Source organism: Mustela nigripes, chromosome 3 (assembly GCF_022355385.1).
Source record: "Mustela nigripes isolate SB6536 chromosome 3, MUSNIG.SB6536, whole genome shotgun sequence".
NCBI classification, from domain to species: domain Eukaryota; kingdom Metazoa; phylum Chordata; class Mammalia; order Carnivora; family Mustelidae; genus Mustela; species Mustela nigripes.
The window spans coordinates 151,581,915-151,596,965 of NC_081559.1; positions in this window are offsets into that span (position 1 = coordinate 151,581,915).

Below are 15,051 nucleotides of genomic sequence, written 5' to 3' on the forward strand. Positions count from 1 at the left end.
TTGAGTGCTCACGAGTACTAGATAGTATTTTTTTCATCTGCAATATAACATTTGACTATAGAGTCCTATATATCTCCTAGAGCACTTGTTAGTTTTTGAATACAATGTTTTCTCATTTTGTTTCTGATTATATTTCCTTCCCTAGGCTACAAACTTAAGGCTCTCCCTGAAGGAGCCATCAGGATGATTACTGATCATTTCTCCAAAAGCTTTCTATTCCTTCCCTCATTTTAAGACGTTGGTTTCAATTCTCTCTCTCCTTTTTAAAAGATTTATTTATTTTAGAGAAGGGAGAAAGAGGAAGAGGGAGAGAGTCCCAAGCTGACTCCATACGGAGCACAGAGCTGGACACATGGTTCGATCTCACAAGCCTGAGATCAGGACCTGAGCAGAAACCAACTGGGACATTTAACTGACTGTACCACCCAGATCCCCCTCAATTCTCTTTTTTAACTGATTAGACTTTGCCTCTGTATCCTCATTGAAATCCTGCCTATCAATCTCACCTGGCCATTAATTTCAAGACCAAAAAGAGATAACACATTCAAAAGTAATTTGCAAATATAAAAAGTAGCATAAAATGAGTGATTATTATCACCTCCCAATTACAGCGGACCTTTAAACAACGTGAGTTTGAACTGCCTGGGACCATCTATACATGAATTTTTCTTGATACATACAATACTGTAAATGTATTTTCTCTTCCTTGTGTTTTTTTATTGAAGTGTACTTAACACAGTGTTATGTTAGTTTCAGGTGTACCATATAATGATTGAACAGTTCTAGACATTACTCAGTGCTCATCTAGATAATTGTACTCTATTCCCTTTATTTCACCCATTCCCCCACCCACATCCTCTCTGGTAATTAACAGTTTATTTTATTTAAGGGTCTGTTTTTTCATCTCTTTTCTTCCTTATGACTTTCTTAATATTTTCTATAACTTATTTTATTGTGAGAATTCAGTATATGTTACAAAAATAACATACAAAATACACCTTCATCAACCATGTTATCAATAAAGCTTCTGGTTAAGAGTAAGCTATTATTAATAGTTAAGTTTGGGGGGAGTCAAAAATTATACCTAGATTTTGTGATTGTATGGGGGGGTTGAGTGCCCCTAACTCCCACATTGTTCAAGGGTAAGCTGCAAAGTGAAACAAAAATCCACTCAGATACTCCACAAATCAACTTTTCCTGGCCAAATTTCTCTAGTTGAGTTCTCATGTGATTAACTAGTTCAAAGACAGGTGCTGAGTGGATGAAGTTTTACACTACAGCCCTCATAAAAATTCAGTTTTAAGGAGCACAGCTTATTTTGAGAAAATAGTGATATACTACTAAGCTACTTCGATTTCAAAATTTTTAATTAGACTCCCTCAAAATTTTAATGTTAATTATAAAAATATGTATTCCAACTTCTCAGCAGAAAGCAGACAATATTAGGTTCTATATGTAGGCCAATTTGCATACCCAACAGAAAACCTTACCTCTGGCTTCACAAAGAAAATAGAGCATCAAACGGTAATTATGTCTCTTCCTTTTTTTTTAAAAGATTTTTATTTATTTACTTGATAGAGATCACAAGTAGGCAGAGAGGCAGGCAGAGAGAGAGGGGGAAGCAGGCTCCCCGCTGAGCAGAGAGCCCGATGTGGGGCTCAATCCCAGGACCCTGAGATCATGACCTGAGCTGAAGGCAGAGGCTTAAACCACTAAGCCACCCACGCACCCCAATTACATCTCTTTCTTAATTCAGTTTCCATTCCTATCCTTCCTTCCCTCCTGTTTCAGGGGAAATGACCTTTCCCTTACTCAGCGCTGGTCTCTCCACCAGTGCTCTGTAACCCATGCCCTCCTAACTGTTCAATCATCTGGCTATACCAGACCTCGGCCTTCCAGCTTGTACCTTTATATTTTTCCCCCCATGCTAACTCCTTACAACAGTGCTAAAATGTTAAGTCTCTTCCTTTTAAGTTGTGGCTTCTGTTGAGTATATATGCCGCCTTCCCTAAAGCCTCATCTCTACCTTTCCCATCATAGCCAAGTTTTCTGAAAAGCTAGTATATTATTCATTCGGAAGCCAACTTTTTGTCCCTAGCACACTCCCAAATCTATTCTCATTACTTCAGGGATTTACCTTTATAGCTAAATCCGATAGACAGTATTCTCTACCTACCTGTTCAAACTCTCAGAAGAAATTGATATTTTTGACAACCGCCTCCTTCACGGCATTGCTTTCCTTTTGACCGTGAAACCAATGTCTTCTCCAGGTGTTTCTTCTATACCCTGGGGCTTTTATATAGTCTTCTCCTTAATAGGTTCCACCCTCTCTGCTCATTCCTTGAATATCAGTTGCATAATTGTTTCTTTTAGCTCTTTTCTCACTCTTAACACCTTCCTTATGAACCTAAGTCCTTGATGATAAACCTCATAACAATATACCTATCTACTGGATATATTCACTTGAATTTCCCATGGCCTCTTCAAAGTAAACATGTTATCCCCTACTACAAATAATGTCAGTGCTTTGCCAGATTTCCTCTCAATTGCTCTCCCCAATCCCCTCTGAAGGTTTCTGTATACCACCCACACAAAAGTGGGCTTTTAATGACTATCACCTATGGCTCTCCTTTAGCAAAGCCCTGTGGACCCTTGAGCGACTATGCTTACTGGTGCAAAAAGTCAGACTTGCCTGGGAGATTAGGAACCTCATCACCTCTATGACTACTTACGAATAATAGTGAACACAGGTGTATAATTGCCTCACTGCCTTGACTCAGATTAGGATATCCCTGAGGCATAGTATTCCAGTAATCCTCTGCAGGGACTTTACCTGAGACTGCATCCTTGCTGGGCTTTTTTTTTTTTTTTTTTTTTTCCTCCTTCCTGAACTGTTTCCCCCACTTCCTTAGTAGTATTGTCTGGTAACACTACCTCAATAAACCACTAACACCCAAATCCTTTACTCAGAATCTGCTCCAGGAGAGCTTAATATAAGACATTCTCCTACTAAACTCTTCATTCTCTTCTTAGTTTTTGGTTAGTGATATTGCAAGCATCCTTTTTTTTTTCTAAACTGGAAATTAAAGGGTCACCATTAGATACCCCAATCTGGATTATTAAAAAACATTTTAACTTGTTTCCATGACCACCAGATTTCACAGGTCATATTCTTTGTCCATAAGACTGCCAGAATATTTCTAAAACAGAAATGATCATTCTATTCCTCAGGTTAAAATGGTTCAGTATCTTTCCATGGCAAAATCCCTAATAAGATGCAAAATCCCACTTACTCATGCAGCAAGTATTTATTAAGTGTGGCATGCAGTAGAGAATAAGACAGATGTGATCTATATCTTCATGAAGTTCTTAGTCAAATGGGGGATGTTGTAAAATTAAACAAGTAATAAAAAATATAAGGGCAATTATTGACAAAAATACAAGTTACTATGGGAACTCCTAGGAAGAAAAATAATGAAGTCCATATTTGAAGAAAGCTTCTTAGAAGACACTTTTAGCAGAAACTTGAACAATGATTTGAATTTGGACTGGCAAAGAGGAGAGGTAAAGTGTTCCGATCTGCACAGAGGAACATGTGTTAAGCCCTGGAGTGAAAGAAAATGTGGCGAATTTAATGATAAGACTAACATTTATTGATCAATTATTTCCAGGGCTCTTCTAAACATTTACTTGATTTGTAATTCCATTTAATTCTCCCAGTGGTCTCATGATATTATAATTGTTTCCATTTTTATTTTTTATTTTTTTAAGGATTTTATTCATTCATTTGAGGGGGGCGGGGCAGAGAGAGCACAAACAGGAAAAGCAGTAGAGGGAGAGGGGGAAGCAGACTCCCTGTTGAGCTGGGAGCCAGCCATGGGGCTCAGTCCCAGGACCCTGAGATCATGACCTGAGCCAAAGACAGATACTTAACCATAGGAGCCGCCAGGTGTTCCACATTGTTTCCATTTTTTTTTTTTAAAAGATTTATTTATTTGTCAGAGAGAGAGCGAGCGAGAGCAAGCACAGGCAGACACAGTGGAAGGCAGAGTCAGAGGGAGAAGCAGGCTCCCTGCGGACCAAGGAGCCCCATGTGAGACTCGATCCCAGGACGCTGGGATCATGACCTGAGCCGAAGGCAGCTGCTTAACCAACTGAGCCACCTAGGCGTCCCTGTTTCCATTTTTAGATGATAAAATTGAGACGCAAATTTTTTCACCTATAACATTTTCCCAAAATCATGTAAATAATGAATGATAGAGCAAGGATCTTAGCCATTATACTCTATTATCTCCTCACTCTTGATCTTCAGTAATATGGAACTATTTAAAATTTCCAGAATTTCCAAAATCCACACTTTCTCTGGATGTAATACCATGCAACAGTCTGTCCTAGCCCTAAAATACACACATAAAGGTTACATCATTCCCATGTTTTTGTGAAATACTGTGGTTTAATACTATAGTATTGTGTGAAATACTGTATTTAATAGAAAATATCATCTGCCTGAGTTATCAAATTATAGGGAAAGACAATATATTTCAAATATAAGACTAGCTCTGGCTAGAACAATCAGATTGAGACTTTGTTGAAGGAAATATGCACTAGATGTCTTGGTTGAAAGAGAAGGAGGTGGTTGTTCCAATCTTGTCTAGATAATTTCCACTCAGCTTGATTTTTTCCTGTCTGATTTCAACTCATCCTTCTTCCCACTTTAGAAGAAGAGAAATGAAAAAAGAAAATGAAAAAAGTTAGAAATCCACTCATCTATGCCTCACAACTTATTTAACAAATTAGGTGAAAGCCTATATGTCACAGGCATGATGCTAGATGCTGGAACATCTGAGGTACTAGAGGCCCAAAGTCCACCCTTTGTGATATTTACTCAACTGTGTGAGGAAAAAAGAAGAGAGTTCTGTTATTTCCCCATCTCCAAATTTCCAGTGCTTCAAGCTGCCTGAGACACCACTAAATCAAATAAATAAATAAATAAATAAATAAATAAATAAATAAATAAATTCTCATAGCCCTTTATTAGCATGATGCAGTAAGATACCATGTGCTTTACCTATTACTTAATTTAATTCTTGAGAATTTTTTAAAATGGTGTACATTCCATTATTGCATTCCCATTATGCCATTCCACGTTTTTTACCAAGAACAAAGAGGAAAAAAAAATCACCATTGTGACAGAGATCAACTATTGTTTTAGTATACCATAATTAGATCTATATACTCCTTTTTTAATTTTCTCAGTACTTACTCAGAAACAACTGTTTCACAGTAATTAGCATTGACCTTGCTATGACCCTTCCTTCAAATATGTTACACCTGATGCATCATTTAGCCCAAATTATCAAAATCCTAAAGCAATCAAAAGATAAACCACCAAAGAAAATAATCCATTGAATCATATGACCCAATGGGCCCTCATACAGAAATGCAAATATGCTTTTCCTTGGCTGCTAAAGACAGTAATTTATTTGAAATGCTGAGCCCAGAGTGAACATTCACATTATTGTAATGCAAGCACATTACTGGTAACTCCCAATGTGCACTAGACTAGGGTTATATTTGTGTAGGTCAAATTGTGGTAGGTAATTGCTGCCTTGCTAATTTGATCAGTTGAATAACCATATCAACTGTATCAACAAATAGTGGTTTCATTTATCTATATGATCAAATTAAACAAAGTAGACCTAGTCCAATTAGTTATTTGAGCTGCCTTAGCAACTAATGTATGTACTTAAAAGGTTAGGTAGTAAAAATATTAGCTGAACCCTAACAGTGTAAATAGACTTTCTGAAAGGATAGCCATGGTCTTCACATGCCCATGACTACTTAATATTACTGTTGCCAAAGGGAGAATTGTATCTATTATTCATGTAATTCAGGTCATAACAATATTTATTTCCATAGTTGTATGGAATTTTGGACTAAATTATACAGATAAATGCCTCAGTTTTCTATATCCTTTGAAAGTGAGTGTTTAAGCTAGCACCATCCTAAAATGATTCAGGAAATAACATACCCGGGGCACCTGGGTGCCTCAGTGGGTTAAGCCTCTGCCTTAGGCTCAGGTCATGATCTCAGGGTCCTGGGATCAAGCCCTGCATCAGGCTCTTTGCTCAGCAGGGTGCCTGCTTCCCCCCACCTCTCTCTGCCTCTCTGCCTACTTGTGGTCTCTGTCTATCAAATAAATAAATAAAATCTTAAAAAAAAAAAAAGAAATAATATACCCAAACTCATCAAGTCTGTGGCCAGAAGGAAACATAATATTCTCCAATTGTTTCTGTAGTAATGCAGGTAAATATATAAAGACAAAGATTTTTTTCCTCTAAATTCCCTTATATCTTTAACAAACAATTACCTAGAGCAAAGAGGAAGTATAAAATTCTACCAGTTGAGCCTGAGAGAACTTTTATTCCATGATAAAAATACTGCTATTCTTTTTAAAGGTTTTGAAGATTAAAAGAAAAGGATGGGTTTTTTCCCTTAATGTAAATTAAGCTGAAGTTATAATTGTGCATTTGCATTGCTAAAAGAAAACCAAATGCTTGTGCAAGAAACAAAATGGCTGCTTATATGACTTCATTCTTTTTTTTTTTAATTTTTTATTTTTTATAAACATATATTTTTATCCCCAGGGGTACAGGTCTGTGAATCACCAGGTTTACACACTTCACAGCACTCACCAAAGCACATACCCTCCCCAATGTCCATAATCCCACCCCCTTCTCCCTAACTCCCTCCCCCCAGCAACCCTCAGTTTGTTTTGTGAGATTAAGAGTCACTTATGGAATACTATGCAGCCATCAAAAGAAATGAAATCTTGCCATTTGCGACAACATGGATGGAACTAGAGCGTATCATGCTTAGCGAAATAAGTCAAGCAGAGAAAGACAACTATCATATGATCTCCCTGATATGAGGAAGTGGTGATGCAACATGGGGGCTTAAGTGAGTAGAAGAAGAATAAATGAAACAAGATGGGATTGGGAGGGAGACAAACCATAAGTGACTCTTAATCTCACAAGACTTCATTCTTTTTAAAATTTTATTATTATTATTTTTTAAAGACAGAACCAAGGTTGAATGATATAGCTAATGTAAGAGACAAATAGGTCCTCTTATACCTAATATTCAATCCTAGAACCAGACAGATGTAACAATCTGACCATGGAGTTCTGGACTGGGCCTTTACACATGTAATGTTGTCCCTTCAAGGGCAGAAGAGGGCATGTGTTCTCAGAGGGCATTAATTTCTCCAAGAGGAGCAAAGTAGGAACTGAGGTCAGTATCTTGAGTTCAGAAAAGAGGCAGAGAGAAGCCAGGAATGAGGCAGCAACTGGGTGTCCTCTTGGAAGGTTTCGGAGGAGGGAGAAAACATTTTCCTTAAAGATGCGTTAATTCTTTTATATCAAGTAAAAATAAGAAACACTTAGCAATATATAGTATGGTAAATTGTAGTATAGGAGAATGCACAAGATACCATATTAGTACAGAGAATCTATTCTAAACTGGGAGTAAAGGTAGTAAGGATGTTAAAACTATATTGTAATTATCTAAAAAAATTAAATAAATATTGAATGTCAAGCATAATTTATAGATGAAGAAACTGACGCTCAGAGAATAAACTTTTGCAAGTTTCAAACATGTAGTAAGTAATAAAAGCAAAATTCAAATTCAGATTGGTCTGATTCCAAAAACCTACGCTTTTAGGCTACCAATATGCTTTCTTAATTGCAAAGAAAACCACCTTTTACAATTATAATTTATAAAAATTCAAGTGTTCAAAATACTTTTAATGGTAAGTTGAGGAACAAAACTTTTAATGTATTTGTTAACATATGTAGAGCCAATCCTGAGAATGTATCATAATTAAAATAACCGGATTCAAACAAAGATTATTTTAAGAAAAATAAATGAAGTGGCTAAAAACACTTTAAGTGTCCAGGAGTTGTTACTGTATAAACAGTCACATAACATTTTCAACTTTTGAATGTTTTTGTCTTAATCAAGTCACTTACCTTACCACATAGAATAATCATAATTGATGTCTATCCAATTATTCTAAAGCAACTAAGATTTATAAGCATTCCTATTTGTATTTATTTATTACATTAACTTAACTACATCCATCACTGATTTACTCCTAAAAATGACAAATGTAGAAAATTATCCAGAAGATAAAAGTATGCTAAAGATATTAACTTTGGGATTAGATGCTCCTTTGAAAAAAAAAAAAAAAAAAAACAGTTAATTAGAATCAAGTCATAAAATACTAGGGATAAATCTTAGAAAATATGTAAAAATTCATATACAAAAAATGGCAAAATATTCCTGAGATAGAGAAGACTTAACTAAACAGAGAGATACATGGCATTCATGGGTTGAAAAACTCAACATTGTTAAAATATTAATTATCCCCAAGTTTATCTATAGATTCAATACAATCCCAATCAATATTCCAGCAATTACTTATTATAAAATTTGATACGTTGATTCTAAAATTATATGTAAATGGAAAAATCTAGGATGGCCAGTGCAACTGTGAAAGAGGAAAACAAAGATAAAAGACCGATATTAATCTGATTTTAAGAATTACTCTACTCCTACCCACTTAACCCCCCCTGTTGCAAATGAAACAAGATGGGATTGGGAGGGAGACAAACCATAAGTGACTCTTAATCTCACAAAATAAACTGAGGGTTGCTGAGGAGAGGGGGTTGGGGGAAGGGGGGTGGGGTTATGGACATTGGGGAGGGTATGTGCTATGGTGAGTGCTGTGAAGTGTGTAAACCTGGTGATTCATATACCTGTATCCCGGGGGATAAAAATATATTATATGTTTATAAAAAATTAAAAATTAAAAAGAAAAAAAAAGAATTACTCTAAGCTTACATTAAACAAGACAGTATGGTTTTGCTCCCAAGACAAACAGAGTAGTGGATAAAATAGATAATCCAGTTATAAATTATATGTATAAGACAACTACTCTAAAAGTACACAGCAAAACAAAACAAAAAACAAAAATAAAGTGCAAAGACAATGCAGTACATAAAGGACAGCCTTCCCAACAAATAGTGCCCCCAAAAATGGGTATCTATATGCCAAAAATAAATAAACTTGGATGAATACTCTCCACCAAATACAAATTTTAAGTCAAATAAACAATGGGCCTAACTATAAAGTCTAAACTATAAAATGCTAACCTAAGTTTACAAAGATTTATTAGATTTATAACACCAAAGCCCAAACAATAAAAGACCAATTAGATAAATTGTGCATCATCAAAGTTAAAATTTCCTGTCTTTCAAAAGACACTGTTAAGAGAATGAAAAGATACCTTACATCTGTGGGAAAGTATCTGTAAAACATACATCTGATGAAGTCATTATTTAGAACATCAAAAATTCTTAAAAGTCAACATTAAGAAAACAAACTTTAAAATGGGTAAAATATTTCAACAGATATTTCACCAAAGAAAATACAGTTGGTTTCCATTATCCACCATAGTTATTTTCTATAAAGACACAGTGAATACTGAACTAGGGATTACTGAACAATTGCTTTGAGGGGAAATGTATAAATAGATAGATGACAGCCATATGTAGATGCAGACATACATGTCTCACATAGATTATAATCCTAAATCCTAAAAGCAACTCATCCTGATATGTCCTGTTTTCTTTATTTTACAAAAGAGTAAACAAGATAAGACATAACATAGAACCAGAGTTAGGATTCAAACCCCTCCCAACTGGGTTTGTGAGTCTTCTTGCCCTACACTGTCCTCTGCTGCCTCCCTCCTCTGGTCATATCTGTATGAGAAATTGAAAGGAGAAAGCAGAGGATAGTTGCCTTGTTCCACCTTTGCTGGGATCAAGTGCAACTGGAGTAATTAAAAAAAAAAGTCTGTTGCTTTATGCATGTCCATAAATGAATGCCAAAATGGTCTAAGCATTAATTATGGGGTTATAAATAGATTTTATCTACTAGGTGAATTAACAAATCTGGAACCCACAAATAATGAGTATAATAGGGATGAAAAGTAAGTACAAGAAAATATTAACATTATTATTAGGGATGTGCAGATTAAAACCACAATGAAATATCACTTAACATCTAAGAGAATTATTAAAATTAAAAGAAAAAACCTGACCTTGTCAAGCGTTAGTGAGGATGTAGAGGACATGGAACTCACATCCACCACTAGTATAAATGAAAAACGGCACACTTTGGAAAATAGTTTGACATGACATGTTCTTAAACATTAAATATATACTGGGGTACCTGGGTGGCTTAGTCAGTTAAGTATATGGCTAATGACTTGAGTTCGGGTTATGATCTCATGGGTGTTGAGACCAAGCCCCAAATCAGGCTCTACACTCAGGTGGGGAGTCTTCTTGAGATTCTTTCCCTCTCTCTCTGCCCCTCTTCTGCTTTCTTTCTTTTTCTGCCTAAAATAAATCAATCTTAAAGAAAAAAATATTAAACATCTGCCTCCTACATGGCCCAGCATATCCAGTCATTACTACCCAAGAGAAATGAAAACATATGTTCATACAAAGACTTGTGCATGATTGTTCATAGCACCTGTATTTCTAATAACCCAAAACTAGAAACAACCCCAAGGTTCATCAATGGTTAAAAAGAGAAACTCTCAATGCAATGGGATACCCAGTGATAAAAAAGAAAATACAGTTATTGATATATGCAGCAACATGGGATGAATCTCACAATAATTATGCTAAATGAAAGAAGCAAGAGAAAAAGATTCCATACTGTGTGATGCAATTCAGATAGAATTTTAGGAAATGCATAGAATTTTAGTAACAGTCTGCAGATCAGTGGTTGTTTGTGGGTGGGAGGGGTAGTGAAGCAGTGGGAAAGAACTACAAAGGGATTCAAGGAATCTTTTGGGTTGATGGATGCATTCAACATGTTTTGATAATGGTTTCATGGGTGTATACATGTCAAAACTTATTGAATTATGCATTTGAAATATAAGCAGCTAACTATATGTCAATTAGACCTTACAAATGTATAAAAAACCTGCTTTTAAGAAGTTTATTTTACTTCTATATCTTTAGAAAGTTTTGAGAAGATTTAAATCAGCAGAAATACTGTCTCAGGTAAGCTAGTTCAGGACACATGTTGAGAGGACATATGAGTGCAGGAATGTATCAGAGAGTACTTCAGAGTAAAACATCCGGGAAGGAATAAAAAAGTAGGAAAGTAGGAAGCTTTGGAGTTGTCCTAAGGGGTGAATTTGCACACCTGCTTCCACCAGCCACTGGATTCTGATGGTCTCCTGGGAAATAGGGCAGAATCTGCAGCAAGACAGTTTTCTTCAACCAAAACAAATCCCTGAGAGATATTCAGCTGTGAACTATCTGTATACAATAGCCAGCAATTTTGGGGAATGGGTACCTGAATCTGGGTAGTTCAACACAACGTCTATTGAGCCACATTCATCATCTCCCTCTCCTACCGATTAGGATTCCTCTCAGGCCCAGAAGCACCCTGAAATAATTTCTTTTTTTTCTCCCATTCTGTCACAACAGAGTCAATTACCAGTGCCTCAATAGTGACTCCTTTCCTTCTTACTAGTCTTTTCCATAAGGAATTCAGAGTAACTGGATTGTAGCCTTTGGTTAAAATTTAATGGGAATCTAGATTTTTCTTGTGGTGATTCTACTTTCATAGTGTTGTGGTCAGAAAAGATGCTTGGAATCACTTTGATCTTTTTTGAATTTGTTAAGACTTGTTTGTGGCCTAACGTGATCTATTCTGGAGAATGTTCCATGTGCACTTAAAAAGAATGTGCATTCTGCTGTTTTAGGATGGAATGTTCTGAATGTATCTGTTAAATCCATCTGGGCCAGTGCGTCATTCAAATCCACTGTTTCCTTGTTGATTTTCTTTGGTTTATCTGTCCCTGGATGTAAGTGGCTATTAAAAAAGTCTCCCACTATTATTGTGTTACTATTATTTCCTTTATGTTGGTTATTAACTGATTTAAGTATTTGGTTCTTCTTTGTTGCTTATTACAATCTTGTTTTTAAAGTCTATTTTGCTCAATGTAAATATTGCTACTCTGGCTTTCTTTTCACATTCATTTGCATGATAAGTGTTTCTCCAGCCCTTTACTTTCAATCTGTATATGTATTTAGATCTGAAATGAGTCTCTTGTAGGTAGAATATAGCTGGGTCTTGCTTTTCTTAACCATTCTGTCACCCTAAATCTTTTGATTGGAGCACCTAGTCCATTTACATTTAAAGTAATTACCAATAGGTATGTATTTATTGCCATTTTGTTACTTGTTTTATGATGGTTTTTTGTACTTCTCTGTTCCGTTCTTCCCTTGCTCTCTTCTCTCATAAGTTGGCTTTCTTTAATTATATACTTGGATTCCTTGGGACTACATCAAAATAAAAAGTTTCTGGGGTGTCTGGCTGGCTCAGTCGGTAGAGTATGTGACTCTTAATCTCAGGATAGGGAATTTAAGCCCGATGTTGGGTGTAGAGCTTACTTTAAAAAAAAATTAAAGAGGGGTGCCTGGGTGGCTCAACGGGTTAAAGCCTCTGCCTTCTGCTCATATCATGGTCCCAGGGTCCTGGGATCGAGCCTCGCATCGGGCTCTCTGCTCTGCGGGGAGCCTGCTTCATCCGCTTTCTCTCTCTCTGCCTGTCTCTCTGCCTACTTGTGATCTCTGTCTGTCAAATAAATAAATAAATTCTTTAAAAAAAATTAAAGAAACAAAGACATAAATAAAATAGCTAGCTTCTTCACATTGAAGGAAACAGTCAGCCAAAAAAAAAAAAAAAAAGACAACCTACTAAATGGGAGAAGATATTTGCAAATGACAAACCCAATAAAGAGTTAGTATCCAAAAAATATAAAAAACTAATACAACTCAACACCCAAGGGATGAATAATTTGATTATTCAAATTAATTTGATAATTCAAATTAAAAATGGGTAAAGATTAAAAATAGACATTTTTCCAAAGAAGACATACAGATGGCCAACAGATGCAAGAAAAGATGTTCACCATCAGTGATTATCAGAGAAATGTAAATCAAAACTACAATGAGATATCACCTCACATCTATCAGAATGGCTAAACTCAAAAACAAGAAACAAATGTTGGCAAGGACATGGAGAAAAAGGAACCCTTGTACACTGTCAGTAGGAATGCAAACCATTGTAGTCAAGATGGAAAAGAGTATGAAGTTTCCTCAAAAAATTAAAAATAAAACTATTCTATGATCCTGTAATCACACTACTGGGTATTTACTCAAAGAATACAAAAATGCCAATTTGGAAAGTATAAGCACCCTTATGTTTATTGTAAAATTATTTACAACAGCCAAATTGTCCCTCAGTTTTCTGCTTACAAAAATGTTGTTCTATTATTCTATCAGGTCAGAGCTATGACCGTAGAGAAAATATTCTGAAAGCCCTTGTTTAGTCTGTTGTCTATGCAAGGAAGGCATACTTGGAAACAAAATATATCAATTTTGATTTAAACAAATCAAGTTGTCACCAAGTTGGCTAGCTAACTTCTTTGAAAGATGGGCCCAGATTGGGCTTTGGTTGTATATTTCAGGTTCTATAATTGGCATTGGCAATGGCCTTAGTGAGTTGAGCCTCCATCACTACTGTCTTTCAAGGTTATTCCTAAATAGGATTAAAATGCTGCAATAATTCATTTTCAGTTCCCATCCAAAAACCAAGTGCCTTCTTAGCACAGTAGGCAGCACGTCAGTCCCATCCAAAAACCAAACTGAGTCCTGAATCATTCAGACATTTTTCCCCCTCCCCGTCAACTGATCTTAAGAATCCTTATGTGAACTGAAAGAGTGGTACATCTGACAGTGGTGAATGACAGGTGGTTGAGCCACTTGTTCATACAACTGAGGTGTCTCTGGCTCTCCTCGTGCCTGATTCCAGATGAATGACATCTGTTTCGTGAATTTTTGCTGCTATACACCACGTTCCTACCAGCACCACCACCACTAGTATCACCACACACACACACACACACACACACACAGAGTTATGAATGGATTAATGTGAGATAACACAACTCATAGTGGACAGTTCTAGCAACATTGTTACATTGTATCCCATGGGCACATACCAAGGCCTAGTATAATGCCAGGAACTTATCCTTTGAATTGAGCTTGCTGTTGTACGTGGCATGGCACTGTTCTAGAAGTTTAGGGTCTATGTTGTAATTCTCCAAGTGGAGAGTGACATAAAATTAAAGAGACCTGTTTTCTCACCAGAGTTTCTTCTAATAACACAAGGTCTGCCAGGGAATATGGTACAAATTTCAGGGAGGTTGGGCCCACAATCTGGACATACTTCAGAGACCTTCCTTCTTTTAGCCTCACTTAAAGTTGACAGACTTTCTTGTTACTCAGTGAAGTCATAAAAGCAATATTCCCAAGTATGATATCATACTATCCCCTAAACCCAAAAGGACCTCCTAGTCATTATACTTCCTTCTTAGCAGTGGAAGTTGTAAGATGCAATAATTTATACTTTATACTGGAAGGGAAGTTTCAGATCACTCTACCCCTAAAAGTTTCACTCATGTGTCAGGTCATGATTTTTTTTTTTTTTTTTTGGTGATATCTCCAGTTTTATTCTTTGTTTCAAGATTGCTTTGGCTATTCAGGGTCTTTTGTTGTCCCATACAAATTTTAAGATTATTTGTTCTAGTTCTGTGAAAAATGTTTGTGGTATTTTTTTAATTTTTAATTTTTTAAATTTCAGTGTACCAGAATTCATTGTTTATGCACCACACCCAGTGCTCCATGCAATACATGCCCTCCATAATACCCACCACCAGGCTCACCCATCTTCCCACCCCCCCCACCCCTTCAAAACCCTCAGATTGTTTTTCAGATTCCATAGTCTCTCATGGTTCATCTCCCCTTCCAATTTTCTTCAACTCCCTTCTCCTCTCCATCTCCCCATGTCCTCCATGTTATTTGTTATGCTCCACAAATAAGTGAAACCATATGATAATTG